The sequence below is a fragment of the Podarcis tiliguerta genome (assembly GCF_965153285.1).
Source record: "Podarcis tiliguerta genome assembly, chromosome: 8".
Classification (NCBI taxonomy): domain Eukaryota; kingdom Metazoa; phylum Chordata; class Lepidosauria; order Squamata; family Lacertidae; genus Podarcis; species Podarcis tiliguerta.
This window is the reverse complement of record NC_139541.1, coordinates 19725932-19751809: the sequence shown is the minus strand read 5'-3', so window position 1 is coordinate 19751809 and position 25878 is coordinate 19725932. Positions and strand designations below refer to the sequence as shown.

The following is a 25878-nucleotide window of genomic DNA, read 5'->3' as shown; positions in this document are numbered from 1 at the left end:
CTTTGACCCTGCTGATGACTACCCTGAACCAAAACTCATTGTGTTAATGATACCTGGAAAGGGAAGACCGAAGACTAGAGAAAGGCACGCAAAGCCACACACTTCCAGAAGCTGCAGCTTCACATTGCTTTGTGGAATTGCTGGCCCTGTTGCCTGGCAGAGTTGATGAGGCAGAGGAGACACTTCCGACTCGCACGCTGATTCACAGTGACCTAAGACGAGTTACTGAAACTCAGGTGGCGCGATAAAATGGCAACGATCAGGGTGCTGTCAAATGCAAGCACAGATCATAAAATGAGAAGCTAAAAGGCAAAGGCGTCAAAGTGTGCCGGTGTTAGAGGGCTCTATGGGATATAAAAGCAGCAGAAGTCTTTCTTCTAAATTCAATGAATTATGTTGAGGGTGGGGAGACTGCAACCCTCCAGATATAGAGAGATGGATAGACAGATATTTGAATTAGCGACTAGCCTCTGCAGTTTGGGTGTAAGGTACAAACACGTATGAACACAACTTACCAGACTCAAAACACCAGCCATTACAAAGTATAAACAGAAGAATGCAACAATGCGCATAATAATATAATATTAGCAAACTCGTTTATAATTTATACAATTTAAAACTCATCATGGCCTCTATTTTAAAGGCAGCTGCAAGAAGTTTTAATGTCTTTGTTGTCCTTGATCTTCATCTGTATAGTGGAAAATCTAATAATAATCAGCTTATTGGAATCAAAGTTCAATCAGCTCCAGCAAGCATGGGCAATGGTCAGGGATGATGGGAGTTGTAGTCCAGCAACATCTGGAGGGCCACAGATTTCCCATTCTAACATTATGTCAGGTGAGGAGAACCTTTGGCCCTCCAGATGTTGCTTAACTCCCATCTTCCCTGACCATTGGTCATGCTGTTGAAGTTCGGTAACATCTTAAGAGGCCTAAAGTTCCCTTCACCTGCATTATGTTGGTAACTGCATTGCACATCATGAATGCAAATCAGTGGCTGTGTGGGGAGTCGAACTTTAATGCAACCTTCCCCACCCTAGTGCTGCTCTCTCATCACTGGCCATGCTAGCTGGGGCTGAAGGGAGATGGGAGTCCAACAACATAGGTAGGGCAATCCCTGTCCTTGGTACTATTACTGAAAATACCCTGTCCTAAGTCAAATGAGCTTTGATGGCTGCCAGATGCAAAGCAACAAAGATACAAGCAAAATTATATAAAATAATAAATCTACTTAAGTTCTATCTTCTTGGCTTGTCTGGAAGTAGCCAAAAATTAGGCATATTATGAAGTATCAGTGTGTAAGAAGCTGAGACTTACTCTAACAAATGTGTATGGGGATATATATTCTGTGGGCTGCTTTAAAAAAATATTTAGTCTGGTACAGACTGACAGGCATAAACAAGATGGCTCGGTTTAAGCCCAGAAGCATTGCAGAAGGAAGATTTAACTGCATTCTGACTGTATATATTTAAAGAAAGAAAAAGCTACCTCTGTCTAAACAATCCATTCTAGGTAATGCTTAACTTCAGTCTAGGAGTATTTTATTTTATTTTTTAAACTAGGTTTTGTGGTTCAGGTGGCAGGGATCCAGACTCCTAGAGCAAAGGCATCTCTGTCTCGTGTCTCCCAAGTGGAAATATTTCACTCTGTCATTTTGAGATACCTATTTGCTTTCCAGGTCCTGCTCTCCCCAATGTTGTCTTCTGGCTGCCACTTTGTCGCTCCACAACGGACCCATGGGGAAATGTCGTGCAAGCCGCAATCTGGGGGAACTTCAGGGGGGAAATGGGGTTTGAAACACAGCTTTGCAAAAAATAGCCAAATGTTCCTTGAAGTGAGCCAGTGGGCTAAGAATACTGCACACAGTTGTGGCCCATCTTTCCCCACATGAAATCTGGAGGGGGGGGGGAAGGGAAAAGTTCGGGAAACAGCTTGGGGGAGACTGAAAAGACTATGAAACTCCAGTATGGCCAAGTTCTAAGATCAAGAAGCAAGCAGAGAAGCGGTGCATAGAATTGTGTAATGATAAAAGTTCAAAGAGGTATCTGCCCTCAAGTCTTTACTCCTACACCACTGCTTGAATTGCAGAACATATTACCAGCAGCGTTGCCATCAGTTAAAGGGATCAGATAGATTAGCCAACAATGCTAAGCTACAAGAATCAACAGCCTGGCATTTGTAGGACAGACCAAAGCTCAGATGTAGAGATTCTGCTTCGCATTCAAAAGTTTCAATCTCAAGACATTACCAGGTAGGGCTGGGAGAGTTTACTACCTTGAAACCCTAGAGAGCTGCTGCCATTCAGTGTTGACAATACTGAGCTAGACAGGGAATCGTCTGACTTGGTTCCTATGTTCTATGCTGGTTCAATGCAACTTCCTGAGTTCCATCTCTGGCCAACTGTTCTCAACAGATGGCCAGTGTTTGGTGGTAGAAGGGAAAAGAGGTCCTAAGCAGTGCTAGTTCCTGAAGAGCCTCTGTCTGACTCTCGTTCTCTCTCCCTTTCAGATCCCCTAATCTCATTCCCCTTGCAGAATACTCTCTGTGAAGTGTGCACAATGAAGCAGAATTCAAATGCTTTACTGTGGGAGAAAAAAAAATCACAGCTGTGGTTCCAAATTCCCAAACCTGGAGCTTTATAGTTCCACCCAAACATTTTGTATCTTTTTCATTGCAAAGATTTGGCTGGGTTTCAATGTGGTGGAACTTAAACTGACAATAGAAGAATTGCACATATTATATATATAAATGACAAATGAGCCTATTGCTACCTAACAGTTTGTACCTCCCGCTATCCCTTTAGCAAAACAACAAGAACAACGAAACAGGTCCTACAAGCTTGGCTCAAAATAACAAAATGCCTTTTATTTTTTCTGGTTTTCCCTCTTCAGAATGTGCTATATGTGATTTGAGCTATTCTTAAAAAGGTTATGGCATTACCAATAATAAAGAGAACTTCACATTTTCTGGCACACTCCTGTGGTGCTATCTGTGTCACTATTGGCAAAATAATAATAATAAAAAAAATCAACAGACACGTTTGAGAAGCTATAGCAAGCAATGAGTTCAGATTATGAGTTTCTGCCCACTGCCCAGTAGTTTAAAGGCCCAAACCTTTCAGACAATGTCAACAAACCTAGTTGTGGGCAGTTCTGGGAGAAGGGAACCAGCTGTTCCTCTGCAGGGCTGCAGAATATGGTGCAATCACAACTAATGAAATGAGATTCCCAGCAACTGGTTTTAAGAGGCATACTGCCTCCCAACAGAGATTTCATTTAGGGCAGGACCAGATTTTTCAAAGGTTGTCTGAACCAGTCCCAGAAATGGGTGAATGTAGCAAGGAGCAACAGTATAAGAAGCTGAGCCACGGCAAACTCAGATGAGAAAGCAAAACCCAGAAATAAACTAATAATAATATTTATTTCATTAATAGTTACTTCATTGTCATTTTTAAAGAACCATTAATAGCTTGCATGCTCCTCCATCTGCTGAATTTTATTTTAAGGCCTAAAAAAGTTCACCTGTGAAACAGATCACATGGCGGCAGCCTGCAGTATGCTGGGTGTTGACGCTTTCTTCAAGGCCATGGTTAATATATTTTATCTGCAAATGGGGGCTATTTTCCAGCCTGCTAAGACTGCTGTGTGTTAGCTAGGGCTGAGACCTTTGTTTCTGACAGAATTACCGTACCTTTAAACAATGCACAATAGGAAGAAACTCACATGCACTGCTATTGCACCCTTCAAATTTCTGGCTGTCACTCCAAAGGACAACAACTCAATTTTTGATCTATATGCTGTATGTCTGTCTCTAATACAGTGGCTCCCAAACTCACCACCACCACCACCATGGACCACTTGAACATTGCTGAGGGCTGCAATTCTTAAAATTGAGGGGTGGGTGGCTTACCACTTATCCCTGATTCCGCTATTCTGAATCAGTGCCCCCTTCCCCCCAAGTTCTTTTCCCTCACAGGTGTTCCAAACATAGGTAAACACACCTTTGGGGCACCTTCTGAAAAAAGGGGGCAATTGAAGGACAGGCATGGAATGGGCCATGCACACACACACACACGGACCCTGCACTACTATATTCGAAATCTCTGCTCAAAAGAAGCTGATTTTCTGAAATGGCATCAGAGAACCAAACTGCTACCCATCTTTGTGCATAACAAGTAAGCTTACTGCGTACAAATAAATAAACATGATCTTCTCCAATTGCCACCTTTAAACAAAATTGTGCTAGGGCTATAATTTTAACTTTTGGTTTCTCTTATGCTTCAGACACATCTTCACAATGGGAAAACCACAACTTTGGAACTTTGGTGTGTTGCTCTATCTATATATTAAGCAGAAGTCAGATTTGGTTTATAGTTCCGAGAAGCTGCAAGCCAGACATAAACAGCTTTTCTCCTTGATGTTACTCCCAGACACCCACAGGATTGACCAAGCTAAATAATTCCGGAGAGGATTTGCGGGAATTAAACTCACCCAGCCCACTCAGATCCGATAGCATCCTTGCTCACAGCAGCATGATAAACACACAGCTCATTCTGGGATAGATGGGCAGCTGGGAGCCAGCATCAGCAAAACTTAACATAAATGAGAAATGAGTTTCTCCCAGTCCTACCTGGAGATAACTGGGGTTTGAACCTGGGAACTTTTGCATGCAAAGTAGATGTTCGACCACTGAGCTACAATCCACCTGGCACTGTGGAGTGCAACTGTTCAGTCATGCTCCCTTCCAGTATATTCCACCCCCTGCCCTATTTCAAAATACTCAACCCCCCTTCCCCTACAGTTCCTTTCCCTGTGGTCAGTCAAGAGTTTAGGGCCATTGAGGAGGCTCAGTTCTCATTGGGATGCTTGGGGTGTGCCTCCCCCTTTTTTGTTGAACTTCTGCATAACTTTGGGTTATCCCAAGCCTTTTGCCACTTCCCCCTTGTATCTGGAAGGTGATGTTTTTGACTTCTTAAGGACCAAGACTTAAAAGACTTGAGATCCCCATTATTAATTTTTTTGTATTTCTTAACTTCCAGAAATACAGAACCATCAACTTGCTGGTTAAGGTTCAAGGAAGACCGAGGTTCAATCCCCAGCATATCTCTTCCTCCCCTCTTTTTGTGATCCTGACCAATGTCAAAATATGGACAGTGCAGCACAGTGGTTAGCGTGCCAGACTAGAGCCATGAAAACCTTGATTCAAATCCTCACTCAGTCATGATATGCACTGGGGGACCTTGGGCCAGTAACTCTCTCTTCCATGTCAAAAGGTTGCTGAGCTATGTCTGTGGAAAGTGATAAATAATAAATTGCACGTTCTTTGGGACAAGGACTTAACTACCTTTGCACATGTGACTCTGCAAAATGCCATATGCAGCTATTGTGCTACAGAAAACAACAGTGTTACAATAACAACAGAAATCTGCTGTCTTGCTTGTCATTGAACTTTGTCCCTTCTCATTTGGCAAAGTCTTTTGCTCTCCCTGCAGAAACTATAATCTATGCTGTTTGGGGAGGGGGAGGATGAATCTTTGTCTCTAATCGTTCCGGTTCCCCCTCTATCCTTTCGAGCAAACAAACAAACAACCAAACAACCAAACAAACTTCTATCCAACACAGCTAAATGCTGGAGAACAGCCAGTCACTGCAACTACTTGGAAGGAGGTCAAAGGTACCATGGCAAAAAAATGCCCCCATTTCCTCTGGCAATTTTCTTTGGCAAATGTTGTGTGGGAACTGCTTGAAGGGGACAGATGATGGTGAAGTTTTTGTGGGGCACGGGAACAAGGGGGGAAAGACGGAGACTGAGATATATGCAAGTATGTGCTTAGAGTAAAGAAGAATCTAGGAGAAATCCTCAAGCAAAAACCCAAACCAAACCCCTGAAACAAATCCTTTGCACAAATGCTTGCATCCCATGGATTCCACCCCAACACACACTTGTTTTCACATTATGTTCAACTGCATCTCTATTTCCTGCCTTTCCTTAACTGTATAGGATGCTGTTCTCACCTTGTCCCAAAGAACAGGACAGGTAAGGACACAGCCAGAGTGGCATATGACCTGCATGCAGAAGATCCTAGGTTCAGTTTCCGCTACCTAAAGGTATGACACGGGGGGGTGGGGTGCTCTGCTTGAAACCCTGGAGAAGCATAGCCAGGCAATGCATACAATTTTGAGCTAAGCGGACCCAAGTTCCTCCACAAGTTGTCATTGCACACTATGCCAACGTGAGCACTGTTATCCTGAGCTCACCAGTAAAAAAAGTAAGAATCCGAAAGGCCTCTTGCTCCTGTATGAGACCACCTGCGTATTGAGACCTCTGGAGGAGGTCTTGAGCTCCGCCCTCTCCTGTTGGAAATGAGGCTGGTAGGCAAAATACAACACAGCAGAAACCAAAAAGGGAGAGGGAGAAAGAAGAGGCAGGACTTAAGAGAGGAGCAATATGTGAGTGCTTCAGTTCCACGTATCTACTTAGGCGTAGTTACAGGCCAAGTCAGAGGCTCATGCCAAAGGCACACATCTTTTCCTATCCTCCTTCCAGGTGAGTAAGATGCATTTATCAAAGTTCAATGACACATTCAATGACACATTCCAGCTGGGCAAAAACATTCAGGAAGGGTGAGAAACAGGGAAAGTGAGGGGTGTGGCCTGGGGAGAGAGTGCCAAGGGCCAAATAGAAACCTGGAGAGCCACATCAGGCTCCTGAGCCTGAGATTCCCCAACTCTGTTGAATTATTTTTGGGGAGCTAGTAGAAAAACAGCACATTGCTTTTAACTGATTTCACTATTGCATTTTCTATTGTTGTAACCCATCCTGGGACCTTAAGGTGAAAATGCAATACTGAAATCAGTTAAAAGCAATGTGCAAATCTTTATTTAACAACAGCAAAATGAAACACTATGTTTTTTCCTCATACAATCAGCAACATAGTTTCAATTCTGCATCGTAATTTATTGAAAATAAATTAGAATACTCAGCGAAGTTACTAAACCTCAGTTAATTGTCTGCAAAAAACATACCATAGCCTTTTAAACCGCTGAACTTGGATCAGGATTGATCCATGAATAGCTAATTGAGTAAAATTTTAATTACCTCCTTCTGAGTTCTTGCACTCCAAACTCTGGATGGTTTCTGTAAGATGGTTATTCTCGGAAACCTAAAAAGCACACAGACCAAGGCACTTTGCTCTAATTTGGGGGTGGGAGTGAAAAAGCACACACGCACACCCCAGGCTGAGAACTTCCTGTCTTGAATCCTTATCTCTGAAGCACCAGGTCCCTCCTGTCTTACAAGCAAACTTAAAAATTGCTACACATCCAACTCCTACCAGCTGAGAATCTCATTTTAATTTCAAAACCAAGATAAAAAGGGGAAATATTCCCCTTTGTGGCTCTCAGCAACACCAGCTCAAGCAAGAGGGCTGTCTTTGTCCTCAGATAACCATGAACCTCCTAATGAATTTCAGTCTGCAAAACTTCAGAATGTCATCAGGGCACTTTGCCACCACCTTTCTCCTTTTATCACGTCATTTGGGTTGCTACTTTCACAATTATCATTACATTTATGTCCCCCCCCCCTTTTCAACAAGCTTGTGGTGGCACACATGGTCTTCCCACCCACCGACTCCGCCATTTTATCCTCCCAACGAACTTGTAAAGATAGGATAGTCCAGGAGGTGGTAAAAGATTAAGGCCAGAAATATTCGAGAAAAGTTATTGAATGCTTTAGCACAGGGCTGCGGGATTTCAGGCTGATAGCCACATTTCCTTCAGGGCAATATTCGGAGCACCGGGTGCTAGCAGTGACTGAGGCCAGAGGCAAATGCAGGCTGAGCAGCTAATATAAAGGTTATCTTTGCACAGAAGGAAAGTTTCTACCTACACACACATCTCTAATCCTCCATTATGGTAAACAAGAAGCATTATCAGAGTTAAAGGACACATTCCAGCCAGGCAAAAATACTCCTGGAGTGTGTGCAGCAGAGCCAGTGAGGTGTGTGGCCTGGGGAAGACAGTGGGGTGGTGGCTTGGGAGAGACTTGAGGACCAGACAGAGAGCCCTGCAGGATCATATTTGGTCCCCCAGGCCTGAAGATCTCCTCCTCTGCTTTATCACTTTCCCTTTCCATCCGCTTACCCCACATTGCAATCACCAAGGGTGGGGAGGGTGGCGCAAAGAAGTCCTCTTGAATATATTCCTAATTAATCCCAAAGACTAAACAGGCCAGCAAGTTTATTGCAAACTTATCTTGTTGTTGCAAAAACAATGAGGTAAAAATACCAAAAGTAACCTTAAAGCACCAATGATTGTGCTGTTTGATTTGAACCTAGTGTGTCAGTTCAGTTTTAAACTGGCAAACAGAGAACTAAAATGCAGGAAAGGGATGATGACGATGGAGAGGTAAAGGGCTAGCTAAACCTAGTGCTACCAATGCTGCAATAGCGGGCTGGTTCTCTGTTTAAACCTAATTCTCGAAGATGAATGATTATGTAATATTCTGCCTTTGAAAAAGCAGCAACAAATTCAGAACATTTGTATTTCAGCAAAAATAAAGCAAAATTAAATCACTGAAAGGGACAGGCAGGCAGAGAGAGTCTGAAGATATGAACCAAACGTCTCAGACACCAGAAGTGAAATGTAAAATTTGGGGAGATGGCCTGGCTCCCAGGCATTTGATTCCTGGGATTGGCAGTGACACACACAACATTTGGTAAAGGGAGGGATCCAGTGAGGGACACAATGTTCCACAGGAAAACCCGAACTTGACAAAAGCAGCACACCCAAGGGAGGAACTGTAGCCAAATCAGCTGGACCTCTTTTATTAGTTACGAAAATAGCAAGCTATTCCGCAAATGCATGTCCAGTTCACACACATGCAAAGTATTTCACATACTATGGTCTGAAGACATAAAACATATTGGGAGTTCTACAGCGGCTCACCATGAGGGGGAAAACGGTGAGGCAATCTGTTCTATTGGCAATGTTTTGTAGCCAAAACACCATGAGGGAGGCATCATGCCCCTAGGTTTGTAGAAGTGCAAAAAATGTTGGGGGTGGAACACTAAGGAGGCAAAAACAATTAATCCCAAATAACCAAATGAGGAGCGTCCTCGTCTTTGGTTTCCAGCAACTGGTATTCATGGAGACAGAGCACAGATATTGTCGCTAGCAGCCACTGACAGCTGATGGATTAACAATATTCATTTCAAAGAATCTTTGCAGACAAGACCTTCCTAATGGACTGTGGTAATCATTACAGTTCAATCAGAATTATATAGGAGTGAAGTGGTATCTAGAAGGTTTGATGCACCAGTTCTGAATTCTGTGCATCACACTGCTTTCACATAGAAGACTGTTTAAAGAGCCTTAAAGATAAGCAGAACAGGGAGAACCCTTTGCATTGTCAACTCAATTATGATAGATCGAGAGGCCTGATTCCCATTATGTCCTAATGGAAGAACTGCAAGTGGGGAATCTCCACACACAGAAGAGAAGGCTGTCTAATGCATCTTTCTAGAATTTGTCTTCCGAATAGTATCAACGTCTCCCATGCTCGGGAAACCTGAGAGTGTGGGCTGAAGGAAATCAGAGTTGCTTAAATACCAGGACTCAGGTAGAGAAATGGATTTAAGGCAAATTTGAGGGACAGAGAGCCTTCTGCCTGCTGTTTGGGGGAGGGGGAAAATCATGTTAGCATCCATTGAGAATTAAAAACATCTGCTTTCTCAACTACTCTGTGAGGCATCACCAGACAAATGCTTTTTTTGCTGACAATATTGAGTGGGGAGGGGAGAGGGAGCTGCTCCAGAAAAGAAAGAGACAGACCCAAGTACGAGAGTCATTGTAGAAGATTATTTTTATTCTAAAGCATGGGCTTCAGGTTTGTCAAATCCACTTGTGCTTGTTCTGTGTGGGTTTGTGTTTTTTTTGTTTTTTTTTTGTTTTTTTTACTAGAAACCAGGATTTATCATCTATCCTGGGATAGCTCGCTTTGTAAAATGAGACTCTTAATCTCCAAGTTGTGGGTTTGACCCCCACATTGGGCAAAAGATTCATGTATTGCACGAGCTTGGATTAGGTGTCCCTCAGGGTCCCTTCCAACTCTACAATTCTATATGATTCTATGACCAGCATCAGGTGCTAAATAATAAAATTATTATAATTAAAGAACCAGGCACCAATGAAAACATTTTAAGTCTAAGAATTTCTTGGCAGCGCTGACACTGACCTTAGCTTACACAGAAGTCTGTTCCTGGTAAGCATTGTTCATCTTAGCAGCTTATTTTAGGTGAGGAAAGCCATTTTAGCTGTTGCTACTGTTAAGCAACGGGGGAAGCAAGTGGCGCTGTGGTCTAAAGCACAGAGCCCAGGGCTTGCCGATCAGAAGGTCGGCGGTTCGAATCCCCGCGACAGGGTGAGCTCCCGTTGCTCAGTCTCTGCTCCTGCCAACCTAGCAGTTCAAAAGCACGTCAAAGTGCAAGTAGATGAATAGGTACCACTCTAGCGGGAAGGTAAACGGCGTTTCTGTGCGCTGCTCTGGTTCGCCAGAAGCGGCTTAGTCATGCTGGCCACATGACCCGGAAGCTGTACGCCAGCTCCCTCGGCCAATAAAGCGAGATGAGCGCCGCAACCCCAGTCTCGTCCGTGACGGGACCTATCGGTCAGGGGGTACCTTTACCTTTACTTTTTTACTGTTAAGCAACTGGGAGCCAGAAACCCATGAAGATCTACACCAAATCATCCAGAGATCCACCAGTAAGCAGATCCTGATCTACCTTCCACCCACAAATTCACAAGGCCCTCTTATCCTGTGAGTAATGATATTGTTTCCGAAGCTTCCTCAGAGCTCCAGGGATAAAGCCAGTCAGCCAATTACTGTCTTATATGTCCAAAGCCTCTTGCACTGCCTTTAGGAATAAGCATCATGTGCTCTATGCACAAGCCATCACGTTCAGGAGGGAGGGCTATACGCTGCGGAGGGGAGGGAAAACAGTGTTTGTTCATCCACTGCAAGGTTCAGTGCATTTTATTCAAGAAACCTTTGCCAAAAATAAAATATCACAGTGGGTAGATTATAAATGATGACTTGCACTAAACATCACTTTACGAGGGAGATTTCTCAGCAAGGTGCAATGCTGTTGCTTCAGTATGCTGTCCCTGCCTTATACCAGGTCAAATTATTGGGAGTCGCTCATTAAATATTATTGCTCTCTGATCCGTCTCGTCAGACAACAGCGGTTCCCCACCCATACTACATGTAAAGTACATGCTCTTTCCCACTAGCTATAGCAAATCAGGCAGCAACAGAGGGGAGATGGGAATTCAAGGCCGTTCCAGCTGCGCACCTTAGACTGTACCAAATTTGGCTCCTTCTCACCATGAATGCTTTTTCATTCCAACTGGTCATTATAAGAACTCTCAAATGAAGAACTAGTGCCTAAGTTTGCTTTGCTCCTCCTCCTGACCAATTCCTTTTCCTCTTGTGTTGTGTTTTTTAGACAGTAAGCTTGAGGGCCATGATAACTGTAAGCCACTCTGGGATACTTTTTACAACTGAAGATTGGGGTTAGAGTGCTTTAAACAAACAATCCTGAGCTATGCTTTCATTTTACTTTATTTCTGAATCTACTAAACGCTACTCTACAAAGTTTCTCTAAGATGTTTTGGCCTCATACCAGCCAAATGGCAGAATCAGGAAGTTGTTGGTATTCTGGGAGGCCTCTGAAAAACAGCAGATTCCCTGCATCATTATCAATTGTTATAATCAATTATTATTCTTAGTGTAGATTTTGCAATATAAAGCAAACAGATCCCCAACCACCATGCTTTGCATCAGTAACAGCTTGATACTGAAAATAAAAAGTAGTGGAAAACAATAAAGCTGCATGCTCCTACTCAATGAAATGTATACGTTTTCACTTCAAGGAGGTGTCATTTTAATAATAAATAATATAAATGCAAAAAAAGGACATGTCTGATGAGATGGATGTAGTGGCAGCAGCAGCAGCAGGGGAGGCTAGAGGTAGAAACTGGGCCACAGCTTTCAGCTCTTGTGTAACATGATGGATATTAAGCCTAAAGGGGGAGAACTGGGTGAGTGCTATTTCAATGCAGCGTGACTGAGCAGCCACATGGATTCTGTCTGCTACAGCTCTATTAATAGGATAAAACTTAGACCAGAGAGAGGGGAGGGCTGGCTGGCTGTACACACTGCTTGCCTCAAGAGGAACAGCACTTTCAGAATGGACCCAGCTCTCATTTCCGGAAGAAGCATTTGGGGATGCTCCACACCAGCACAGTCAAAACAAATTGTGACACAAATACACCCACATGTGTTCTCCTACAACAACATGGGATAGGGTATAGCGTAGGGCAGGAATGAACCTGTACTCACTAGACTGAGGTGGTGGTGGTGAGTATTACCTATACAGTATATATTTTGGAAATTTGTTTGTTCTTTTAAAATATTGTAACCAAAGTTTGCACGATGGTTCCCAAGATCGAAGGTTTTTGTCTATGGCCACATCCTTGCCATACATTTAAAGCACTATTATGTCACCTTAACCAGTCATGGCTTCCCCCAAAGAATCCTGGGAATGGTATTTTGATAAGGGTGCTGAAAGTTGTTAGAAGACCCCTATTCCCCTCACAGCGCTACAATTCCCAAAGTTCCCTGGGAAGAGGGGTTGATTGCTAAACCAGTTTGCTTGGGGCGGAGAGCCATAACTGTTTAAGTAGTTTATGTGGTTTAAGGATATGGTGCAGATGTGGTTTGTGTTTGAATATACCGTAATTGAACGCCAGTTTGAATCAAGATACTGTACTGAACTAAACCTGTGGTGAGGAGGCCTGCTGTCTGTGTGTGTGGAGGGAGAAAGAGAGTGCACGCTACATTTGTATCTCTCTCTCTCTCTCTCTCTCTCTCTCTCTCTCTCTCTCTCTCACACACACACACACACACACACACACACACACAGTATTTCAGGATAAACTTGAGAGGTTGGAGCAGAGAAAGAAAATGGTCCCACCTAACCCAAAGATTGCTAAAGCTACTGGTATTCCTTCAACCACATCCAAGACTCATTCTTTACAAGGAACCTGGCCTAATCTAGGGCTCAGCCCCGTGAAAGGCCATTTTTACTTCTCCCTGGGGCCTCCTCCTTTCGCCCCTTCCTCCATCCACCCCACCTCATGCCACATTCTCTCTCACACCTTACAATGGGTTTTTTATTTTCTTATTTTAATCAGTTCATAGCTCCTTACTCCTATAAAGATGGTTGAGCAAATAAATAAAATTTCTCAGGCTCTGCTTTGTAGGTAAAAGGAGTGAGAGATTCCCATTTGGTTCCCCCTCCCCAATTTGGTGGTCACCTTGTTGACATGAATAGACTGTCTGTTCCTAGGCTTCCTCAGGGGGCTGAAGCTTTTTATGATGGAAACCAGATTCCACTTGACCTCGTAGTGCCGTATGAAGTTTCCACCATTACCCTTAATTATAAGCTTTATTTGGGCTCCAATGCAGGAGCGCGATTTAGGCTGGTTTGTTGGTTGGGGGATGGGTAGGCTCCCTCAGGTTTCAGGTCACACCCAATTGTTGCTTTGCAGCAATTTAATCCCCAGTGCAGCCAAAAGCAAGACTTTGAAGTGTGCAGTGGCACTTCAAACCACAATCTGAAATGGTGTTTCCATGTCTTGCCCTAGCTTGTGCTAGGAATGGTTGCTTCTGGTTTACCGTGATTGCTAATCTTTCCCTGGCAATATTCTGCGTCTTCTACAGCAGGGATGGGAAACCTGTGGCCCTCTAGATCTCATTGGGTTCCAACTCCAGCCAGCATGGCCAATGGTCAGGAAAAATACCCGCCTCCACCTCCAGCTGCGACGTAGTTGCACACAGCAGAAGCACTCAGAGTCTGGCATTCCTTCCAGTTCCAACCTTGAGAAGGAAGTTGCAGCTTGTCCTTTTCACGCTGCACTTCTGAGGTACTTGGAATTGGGGATGAGATGTAGGGGTCCATCCCAATGTGCTTCACTTTGAGGGAGCACTAAAAGTCCGAGGCAAAACCTCTGTCCTTTGGAGTATGGTTTTGGCCACTGCAAGATTTACTGCTTTAATAGTATTAGTAGTTGTGCTGTTTTATGTGGCTTGTTTATTGCACATTTTAATTATGGGTGTTTATTTTAATGTTTTGATAGAATTACTTTATTGTGTACTTTTATTGTGTATTTTAATTATGGGTATTTTTGTAATTAGTTTTATACTTGTAAACTGCTTAGAAACCACCTGCTTAGAAACTACCCGGGCAACCAAGTGGTATATATATAAAAGGAAGAAGAGCAGAAAGGGGCTAACAAATTTTGTGTAACCCAATGGTAATCCATACCTGATTATAACCTCTCTCTCTTTCTTCTTTTAAAAGGTAGACTCTAACCTGGCTACTGCACCAGATCTGATTAATTTGTAAGCAGCACAGTATTTGTAAATGTTACAGCCTTGGGATTTAGTGTGCTGGGTGGTTTTTGCTTTTTAAAAAAATTTCCTGAACATCACAGGGATCTATAGACAGGGCTGTGGTGTAAAAATCTCAAAAATTAAATTGTGTATGTGTGTGCATGGGGTTTTTATATTCTCTCTGTTGCCTGAATTTGGGGGCTTAGGTTTGTTAATAATGCAGCAATTGAGGGAATATGGAACTTGTTCCAAACAGCTTTAGATGCTCTAGAAATCTTGGTAGTGACAATGTTTAAAAGTAGCACAGCCTTATCCCTATTATAACAAGGTTTCTCCTCTCAACCCTTCCAAATTATCTCATTCATTTCCTGCAAAGTTTACTCAGATCCAACTTTGATTGCATTGCATACTACAAACTGGTGTCCAGATCATCTTAGAATCCACCTTTAAAAAAACACTAAAAGTTCAGAGACCTAATTTGTGTGGAAGCAAACTTTCAAAACACATACGCATATAGAAGCATTGTGTTGTAGCCAACTAAGTCCTATTCAAAGTAAACCCATTGAAGTTCATGGACCTAAATTAGTCATGTCTGTTGTTTTCAATGGGTCTGAGCATGATTAGCAAACCAGACCAGGGTCTGCAAAAACATTAGCTTTCACTGACCAGGATGGGAAACTGAAAACCAGTTCCCTTCTATCAGCTTGATAGCTGCTTCCATTTGAAGTTCCAAAACCACTAGACCTCTCGCCACCAACTTGCTGCCTCCAAGTTTGAGAAGGCTTTGGGCAAAGTGCCCTCTGATGGCTTCCCTCCTCTGCTAGTAGCCCTCTTCCCCAAATGATAGGCCCTGGCACGCATACCTGGTACTGCTGGCAGTGGCAGTAAGTGTTGAGCAGCTGGACATTTTAATTTTGACAATGCGCTTGATGTAATGTTGCTCCAGAATATTGTGGAAAATTTAAACAGCAGATTGTCCTTGCAGTGCTAGGCTTGGTCTTTAAACAAAATAATAATAAAAGAGCCATTAAGGCAAACTGTGGTGGTGGGCCCTGTCAGAGTGCAGAGGCCCTAGTAACTGCCCAGGGATGCCTGGTGCCACCACCAGACCCGCGCCATTCAAAAGCCCATTGTGACTAATAGATATTGGCATACCAAGTCTAAGTTCTGCAAAGGTGCCTCACGAAAGGCAGCCCCTGCCCTCTGCAACACCAAATCTCTCTAAAACAGAAAACAGCATCCAGAAAGTGGCCATCAAGAGAAGCAGCTCAGGAAGAAATGAGTTGAAAGCTAAGACTATAAGAGCTGAGAGGGCTGTGAATGAGGATATTTTGTAGAGGAAAGAAAATACCAACCACTATATTCATGCTTAATTTGTATTTTATAAACTATCCCTCACTTCTTCCTTGTACATTCCTTTGTGGGAAGTGCTGTATCAAATGAATGTTTACTGCATTTGCTACAGCTGAGGAATAATGTGTGTCTCATAAATCACATAAGACTGAGGAATCCAATGACTCCAATAACTTTCACATAATCTGTAATTTGAACAATGCATTTAATTCTAAAGTAGGGAGTTTTTGTACAGAGCCTTCTAGGGCTGCAGCAGGTAGATCATGTTTAGGATCCTGCTGCACCAAGTTGGAATGGACATCATAGGTCATTTAGACTTTCATCCTATTTAGAAGTGGCCAACATGGTGCCTTCTAGATGTTTTGGACTACAATTCCCACCACCATTGACCATTAACCATTCTGATAGGAATTGTAGTCCACAACATCTTGGGGGCACCATATTAGCTATCCCTGCTTTAATCCTAAGCGCTCTTACCTGGGAGTAAGTACAAATGAGACCTGCTTCTGAGTAGACATGCATAGGGCAGTTATATTATTAAAACAGTAGAAGTCCAGAATTTAAGGGTACATGTAGATGACAGATTTAGCATAGAAATAGCTGGATGGGGCATGTCCCCATGAAAATCAGCTAACTCGCTATCACGCCTTCCTAAACTCCTAATTTTATTGTACCATTAGTTGAAGACAAAATGTCTGTGTGTTTTATTTAGGCATGTCTATATCACCCAAACAACTGTGCTCTCTGCGTAGCTTACAATTTAAAAGTCAATGAAATACAAATGCAATTCGACAGTACTAAAGGCTATCAATATATACAAGCAACACCAGCACAAAATTAATAAAAAGTAGCACTGAACCATATAACAGCATAAGATCAATAAGTAGCGCTGGGGGGGTGTGGAAATCACACAAACAAAAGGAAGACAAAACTGTTCCAAGACCTAAATGTATAGAATTAAAAAGCTTGGGTGAAGAGAAGCATCTTCTTCACCTGACACCAAAAAAGCTTCCAGCATGGACACCAAGTGAGCCACACTGGGGAAAGCATTCTGTAAGTGCAGCACCATCACCCTGAAGGCCCTCTAACTGGGGAGGCTGAGGATTGGATCTTTCTCCATGCAAAACATTTGCTCTACTTCCACTGAGCTAAAGAAGCGCTAATTAGAATGGAGCCTCATGGATTACACTGCCCAAATAGTTTCCTGCCAAGTCAATACAGACCAACCAGTGCTAGCCAGACCGCTCTGGGCTGCAGGGATGGAAATGCCAAACCACAGGTCATATGCTGCAGTTAAAACTGTGTGGCAGAAGCATTCTTAAACAATATCTGACAAACTCTACTTTAAATCCTCCTGAGATGTAGATCCTGCATTTTGCTTAGACCAAAAAAAAAAGGTCTACCACTCAGCAATTCTGCCCACAAGGAACCTTTATCTTTCTTCCCTGCTGAACTCATTTTCTTCTCATTTTCTCTTTAGAAAACTTTATTTTTCTCCCTCTTCTTCATGAAAGCATTTCTAAATGTACAGAATATCTGGGGGGAAATTCTTAGATATCCAAAACTTTTTATCACAACCCCTAACATTCACCATACACACACATTACTATTTATTCCTTAAAACGGAGCCCTACCATTTATCGGTCCTATCTCATTAAATCTCCCCACCCTTGACAAGCCTCTCTGGTTTGCTTCCATTATTTCTAAAACAAACTAACAAAAAAAACTAAACTATCAACCAAAACAGGACAGGCACTGTACCTGATTTGCAACTGAGAGGTGCCCTCACCTTTGTACTGGTAACTATCATATTGCTATAGGAAATTTTATTTATCTATTTTCCATTTTCTGCTTTGTTCCCATGGGGCTAATGACGTGCCTCCTCCAAGTTCCGCTACCCATTGTTGAAATGAAAAAGTCTGCAGATGCAAAACATCAAGATGAAACAGATGCTGGAAAGCAAATTCTCTGCATGTGATTTAAAAGCTTCGCACTAGTTGGTCCAAGTAAGGTTAGCTGCTCATTTACAGTATGATGCCCAGCATCTTCTAAGTCAGTGTTCTTCAACTTTGGGTCCCCAGATGAGGGTGGACTACAACTCCCATGGCCCTTGACAATTGAGGCTAAAGTGTTTTTGGATGATGGGATTTGTAGTCCACCCACATCTGGGGACACAAGGTGTTTATGCAGCACTTTTGATAACTCAAAAGGGGGGGGGGGGGTAAACGCCAAGCTCAGCATACAACTCCAAGCAAAGGAGGCTGTCCTCAACTCACCCTCTAGCGACCAACTAATCAAGCACATTTGATAGGGAACACCAGGCACCAGGAAGAGTTTTCAGCACCGCAGGGTGAGATGAGGTGAGGGCAGCCTGCTCACTTGCCTGGCTTTTCTGCTCTTAACTCTGGATTTCCCTGCAATAGTTGCTGGCAGTACTGGATTACCAAGCATTCTACCCACTCTCTCTCTCTCTGCTGTTGTTGTCCCCCTTGTTTGTTTGGGGTTTCCTTTCAATTGTAAGAAAGGCATAAAAGAACCACTTATAAAGCTGGGGAGCATAAAAGCCATCATGGAGAGTCAGGAGGAGGAGGTGAGGGACAGGACAGACTCTCCAGGGTTATTTGCAAGCCGCCAGGCACTGAAAGGACTTATTACTCCCCAAGCAGCAGACAAAAAAAATGCAAATCGGACTAGGTGAAAAACAGGGAAGCTAGGTTGATTCGTCCTCCTTGCTTTGTACAAAGATAGAGTGATTGAGAATTGTTTAACCTGGTGGATAAGGCAATGGGGCTGAAACACAGCAGCATTAGCAGCATGGTGGGGATGAAGTTAAGCTCTTGAGTTAAGCTCTTTCCTTGCTTGCAGTCTCTTAGCTGTGCATAGCTGCTGAAAAGGTCTTAGTATATTCAAGTAAGACTTCACCAAAGATGGGGATGGGGTTATCCCAGAACAGTCATGGCTCCAGACAGAATTAGAAACGACAGTCCACTGGACTGATGCAGCAGTCCTAGGAAGCGTCTAGTGTTCTTCTTCTTACTTTTTTTTTGCGGGGGGGGGGGGGCGGGAGTTGACTTTTCCGTCTCAGAGTCCACTGCATTCAGTGGCTGACACAGAACCTGTGCAGGAATAGCCCCTAACACTGTCAGAACCTTGTCCTTAGGACATGGTGCAGGGAGATGTGGCCCTCCTGGTGGGCAACTGTTTGAGAAGATGGGATTTGTAGTTCAGCAATATCGGTGAGGGCTGCAGCCCCACCTATTGTATTGCCACAATATATTGGGGAACACTTAACATCCTCACCAAAGTACACACCCTGCTACAGTCTTCTTTGTGGCAATGACAGCTAGGCATAAGCATGATCGCAGCTGGGACATCCAGCCCCAAAGCGTGAGGCTCCAGCACAAGTGATAGGAATAGAGAGGAGTAAAGAAAACCTAATTGACTCAGTGGGAAACAGTAAATTCCAGCTGTCGAGTTGCAAGGATCTGAGCTGCAGGGTCCTGGGTGACATTTTAGGAGTTGGGATTTTGAAACAAGAGAGGGAATCCTGTGCATTTGAAATGAGAAAAATGAGGAATATGGTATCTCACATACTGCCAGACAATAATGCTTTGGCTGCATTCTAAGCTTCTCTCTCTTTGGGCAAAGGGGACTCAGAATAAAGGGAGAGAGAGAGAGTGGTCACTATGTCCAGCCTTATGGGCATCAATAAAGCAAAGGGGTGGGAGAGAGTTCAAATGTAATGCTGATTTCCAATTCCCTTTGTTTGCCAGCAGGCATGACCGCCCCATGGGCTGCATACCAAATCAGGGTTAGGACAACGAAAGGAATGGAAGAACAGCCAAGATCAGAAAGGGTTGTATGCAGTTTTGTATTCATGTGACCTGTTTTGGATTTTAAAAAAATCATCTTATTAAGTGTGTCAAAAGGATTTGATGTCATGTTGGTTGTTTCTATGAGGCTTGCAATGTGACTGGATAATGCCCAGTGGTTCTACAGTCTGACAACATGATGGGAAAAGAAAACCACTGCAGTTAGAAATCAGTATAATCCTGCTTAGAGCAACAATAAAAAAGCTAGGTGTGCTTTTGTGGGTGCCTATGATAAACTAGAGTGGCATGCTAGTTTGACATTAACCAATCCTGTTCTGTTGACATGATGTGTCAGCAACTTGCGGTCTCCTTGAGCCATATATTCCAACCTTTTGAGTTACCAGTGAAAAGCCAATAGGGGCATCTGGAGAGAGCAGCAGCCGAGGTCATGGGATTTACTGGCTAACCACTTTGGGAAGGTTCTTGGCCCATCACCTCTCCTAACTGTCCTCCCATCCCTGTCCACTAATTCTAGATGAATCGTTTGCAATGCTATTGTTAGTGGAGGTTTTAAAATCCTATTGGTTATACTCAAGGGTAGACAAACTGCACAGCTGATGAACTTAAGTTTCTTGTCTTCATTACCTTCTCTGGGTCTACTGTGAGTAGGAGTAGCCTTGCATATATAACTCATACTTTTAAGGCCTTCAGTTTCCTAGCTCACTGGGTGACTCGAGACAGGGTTGTTGTTGCTTTTGTTGTTGATGTGAAGACAGGGAGATAGATACAACCCAGTAAGTATAATAGTGATATACTCATGGCCAATAACTTAAATGGGCCTACTCTGAGTAGGACTAGCATTGGATGAAACCGATTGGTTTTCTTCTAATTCCGTATGTATACTTAAAACTTCTTTTTAATTGTTCAAAAGTAGCAGTTTGAGGTATATCACTCCTCTCCCCACATATAAATTTAAAACTATCATTACTCTATCATTCATTCTATTTCTGAAAAGTTTTTAAAAGTATATATATTATTTTATTTCCCATATGAATTGTCCCAACCTCTTGAGGCAATGGGCTATCCACTGAAATGTATATATAGAGAGAAATGTACACTACTTATGAAAAAGCCCTAAAAGGTAATTTGATTGGAGAACAACACTTAATAGAATTTAGTTCATAAGGATCTCTGGTTAAAGGACTGTAATGAGAAGCTGCAGAAGGAGGCATTATGGAGAAATAGATTTTAGCTCCAGGGGAGGGGGGAAATGGGATCAGGTGGATAGAAACCAATTAAAGGATCAAAGGCCTCCTGACATGAGGAGGGTTGTGCACACAGGAAGTCATGAGCCAAGGCAAAATGAAGGGCGACTGTCCTTAAAAATATATTACCAGATACAAGAGCTAGAAAAGCATTGTAACATTAGGGAAGTTGTGATTATATCTGGTATAAAGAGTTGGGCCTTGGTTTAATGGGAATACAAAGAAGGGATGAAAAAATCCTTTGGCATACACACCCTTCTAATTTCTGGTAATGGGGGACTCACAGAGTGAAGTCCCCTTTCCAATCTCAATGGACCACCAATATTATATTGATGTAAGTTGCCCAGTATCATTTGGAAGTAAGCTAGATCCAAACTATTTAAGCCTCAAAGGGTGACAGGTAGCACTTCAGATGGGGTTCAGGAATTAAGTAATGTATTTTTTAATCTTTGTTGGAAGCCGCCCAGAGTGGCAGGGGAAACCCAGCCAGATGGGTGGGGTACAAATAATAAATTATCATCATCATCACTATTATTATTGGTAGCCAGTGGTGATCAAGTATTATTGGCAAAATGTGCTCCAAAACTGTTTGGACAGCATGTGACAATAACTCCTGAAGTATTAGGACCTTCACCCCCCCCCCCCCCAATATATGCAGGCAAGCTTAACAATAGGCACACCAAGACAAATACTGCAGCAAGAAAAATATGCATTCTGTGATGCTATCGAAATTATGCACATACACATCTGGAATAAGGTTTTTTTCCTGCTTTTGTTGGTGTTCAGAAGTGTCAGAGTTGTACAAGAAACTGAAGACCTTATTCATCTAGTCTGGCTTCTACGATTTCAGCAGCATTGTCACATGCTGTTAAGCAGGTTTAGAGCAAATTCATCCATAATACTTGATTTTTGAAGGTCCCAGGTTTGATCCCTGGCATTTCCAGGTGGGCTAGAATGCCCCTTGACTGAAACCCTACAGAGTGCCACAACCAGTCTGTGTACTGATGACACACAAGTCTCAGTCAGTATAAAGCAGCTTCCCATGCCTTGAAGGTCATGGCTTAGGGGTTAGTGCATCTGCTTTGCATGCAGAAGGCTCCATGTTCAATCCCTGACATCTCTAGATAAGACTAGGAAAGACCTCCTTGGACAGCTGCCATCAGCCGGTGCTCAGAGCAATGCTGAGCTAAATGGACCAGTGGTTCTGACTCAGCATAAGGTAGCTTCCTATACAGAGGTGCTGAAACAAAGCCCAAGCACGGTCCACTCTTGTGCACAGAACCCCACCGGTAATATTCCAGAGAGGTCCTGTGAATAAAGAGTCCCTGATGCCTGACCCAATCTAGGTTGAAAGAAAAAGAGCAAATTCACCGCTGGGGAACAAAAATATCTATCGTAGATCTGCACTCATTTTGGCATTGCAAAAGAATAAATACTGCTACCACTATTAATAATGATAATCCTGGCATATAGAGGCAAGGTTTTAATCTCTCCCCTACCCTGGTCCTCCTTAACAGCGTAACCGGTTTCCAAGCAGATGGGAACCTTAACCAATAAAAAATGGGCACCATTAACTGGAATGGGGAGAAAGAGGGAGGGAGGGGGGGGAGGACAGATTTGACAATGGGAAGGTTTGTTATCCTTTCTGCTACAAGGGAATGGGGGGTGGGGAGTAGCAGCAAACAGTGCTGGGAAGCCAGGCCCTTAATACTTTTTGCCTCAGCTGTTTGGTGTGGCAGGTGTCCTGAAGCCCTCATTCAGGAGAGCACACCAAGAGGTCACGGGAGTCACGGTTATTCGACATGGAGCATGGAAACAATAGCTCGCCAAGGGGGCCCTTAGCCCCCTTTTCCATCCCCCCTGCTCTTTTGTTAGCTGTCGCCATCCCAGAATGGCTGCTGCTACCCTGAGTCTGTGCTGGGAAGGCTTTCCTCCCACAACCGAGTAGTTTATAAAAAGATAGCCCTGCCCCCTTTTCCTCCCCTCTGGTTTCATTGTCAAATCCTGGTATGCATGTCACTGAGCGTTCTCTGGGTTGACAAGGGCGGCTGCTGGGAGCCTTGTGTTTTCTAGGCCAGAATAACTGACCTCGACCCCAGGACTGGCTTTTGGGACAGAGTTTTCTTTGCACTGCCCTTTGTCAGTTCCCCCTCGGGTGGATGGGGAGAGAGAGAAAGGGCTCCACAACTCCCACTCTCCCCGCAGTTGCTTTGCACCCATGCACTGTGCAATAGCTTTTCACCCTTCAATTCCCACTCTACCCCACCCCTCAGAAATTTCTGTGTATCTCAGAAAAACTTAGCAGTTCTTACGCCTATGAGGGGGAAAACACCCCACTTCCTAGGCTATTCATTTGTGTTTGTTCCTGTTTTTATTATGTTTTTTTATCTTGTATTTTTATGTTACCAACTGCCCTGAGATCTATGGGTGAAGGGCTGTGCACAAATTTAAACAACAACAACAACAACAACAAAACAACAACAACAACAACAACAACAACAACAACAACAGGCTGGAAAAGGTTTCCCACCCTGCCTCACATTATTAGCAGAACCCAAATGAAGCATATGGCTCCAAAGTCTTGAGAATTTTAACTTTTGACGGTCAGGGAGACAAGAGAGGAAGGAGGGGGAAAGGAGAGGGCAAACACACACACACACACACACACACACACACACACACTACTACTACTACACAACCTGCTTTTTTCAATCAGCCCAAGGCTCCTAACAAAGTAACTTAAATAACTAAAGTACTACAGTAGCAGAGAAACGTCTTTGCCACTGAAGACATCTAGAGAAAATACCCAAATCACCATCAAAAAATTATTTAACCACAGTGGTTAAAAGCATTTTTTAAAAATGTAGAACCAAAGAAAGAGTAATGGCTGAAAAGCTTTCCTAAAAGGTCCAGTTGTGAGCATACGATGGAAGGGTCATTAGAGAGAGATTGAGAAGATATAGGGTTGTAGCCACTGCTAATCCAATCAGAGTAGACCCACTGAAATTAATAGACATGACTAACTTGGGTCCCTTGGATAGATTCTATGATTCTATACATGAAGTGGACCTTATTCACCAATCTAACTACAGATACAAGCAAACAAACATGTTGAGTGGCTCTCTGGATTTCTAAGTACTCTCCACAGCCACACAATGAGAATTAATTTTAAGTGAAGGACTTTGGTGCAGTAGTTGTTAGCTGTTTGCCTAAGGAAAGACAGCTCCATGGTAGTTTGGGACATAACATGCACCCAGAAGCCTGAAGTAGCTGGTGCTCCTTGCAGAAGGTTTATGTACTACCTGTAGTGTCCCTTTCAAAAATTATGATGTTCTCCTGTAAACTTCTATTCAGTACAAACAGGTAGTTCTAGCTGATACCATCTGCTTGCTCTCTCTCACTTTTTCCCTACCATAAAATATGGGGCATCTGGGGTGGAGGGGATGAAGAGGCTGGGATGCACGCTGTCAGAATCCACGTAACTGGATTGTGCTTTAATCGCTGTAAAGAGACCCACAACATCTTCAAAAGAAGATTGGAGAGTAATAAGAGGGCAGATGGATTGAAAATGGATTAAAACCTTCATTTGATCAACCTGCCAAACCAACCCTCTCTTTCCTGCTCTCCAACTCCCACACTGGCTCACAGAAACTTGCTTCGTCAACACCAGGGTAAAAGAAAGAAACCAACAATGCCACACCTCAAACATACAACCCTTTTGTTTTTTTAAAAAACACACTCTTATCTGCATGGAAGAAAACACGCAATCACCTTTCATGTTTCACCTACAGTAGCCTTCATAGTCCCTACCCTGCAGAACTTTTAAGAACTATGCGAGGGTGGAGAAGGCATTTGTTAGAAATTGAGAGCAGCTTCTCTTGACAACATTGGAGTGCCATAAAAGATTCTAGAGAATATTAGGGACAAATTTGACATTTGGCTAACAAGGGTGGCAGTAGTCCAGTTGCTCAAAAAGCCAGGGTGCAAAAGAAAGCCCTCACATTTGGCCAAAAGCACCAACCTCCAACCTAAACCATACCCAACCATATCCAACCCACCAAGTACCTTCTTTTAAGGAAGTACCTTCCTGCATGGGAATATAGGAAGCAGCTTTATCCCAAATGTCTGAGTGGGAATTTGAACCCTGCTGGTCTCCTAGTTCAACACTTCAACCACTATACCACACTGGATTGCAGAATACAGCCAATGTTCAATCAAGAGACTTGTTAGTAATAGCCGCTATTTTCAATGAGTGTATTCTGAGTACTGCTACCTATGTCACAAGTTTGTGTCTTCCTCACTCCCCTGCATGACATACTTGATCTCCTGCTTCTGTGTGTAACATGAGAGTCATAGTATGATCTTGGATCATACTTTACAGCTGGCCTGGGCCATCAAGATATGCCTATTTGGAAATGTGAGGTTAGACATGCCCTTTCCGCAACAGAAGGTAGTAAAAATGTTATTTACTGCATTCAGAAACCTCAAAGCCCCATGGGAGGCTGGGGGGGGGGAGAGGAGAGGAAAGGAGAGAGAGAGAGAGAGAGAAGAGGAGGAAAATGCTAACATGTGCAAACATAAGAGCAGTCCTGCAAGATCAGGTTGAAAGAACCATCCAGACCAGCATCCTCTTTTCATAGTGACCAACCAGACACCTGAAGGAAGCCCCAAAGTAGGAACAGAGAGTTCAATAGCAACTCTCCTCCACTTTGATTCTCAGCAACTGGAATGCAGAGGCATATTGCCTCCAACAGTGGAGGGAGAACATAGCCACTGGGCCCAGTAGTCATTGAAAGATTTGTCCTCCATGAATTGCCTAATATTCTTTTAAAGATGTCCAAACTGGATACATCAAAATAGTCCAGCACCCTATTCTCACAGTGGTCATCTGGGTTGCTCTGAGAAGCCTGAAAGCAAGACATGAGTGCAACAGCAACTGGTATTCAGAGACTTGTTGCCTCAGACACTACACTCATCATGGCTAGTAGCCACTGA

The 25878-nt window shown here is 43.3% G+C and overlaps 1 protein-coding gene and 1 long non-coding RNA gene across 5 annotated transcripts in view; both read right to left on the bottom strand.

Moving 5' to 3' along the window:
- SKI (SKI proto-oncogene) overlaps nt 1–25878 on the bottom strand; it is a 148385-nt gene that overhangs the window by 25569 nt on the left and 96938 nt on the right. The window lies entirely within an intron of this gene.
- Nucleotides 1539–7759, bottom strand: LOC310683357. Its single transcript, XR_014514389.1, has 2 exons — nt 5351–7759; nt 1539–5228 (listed from the first exon to the last, which is right to left on the bottom strand). It is a non-coding gene; the product is annotated as an uncharacterized lncRNA (long non-coding RNA).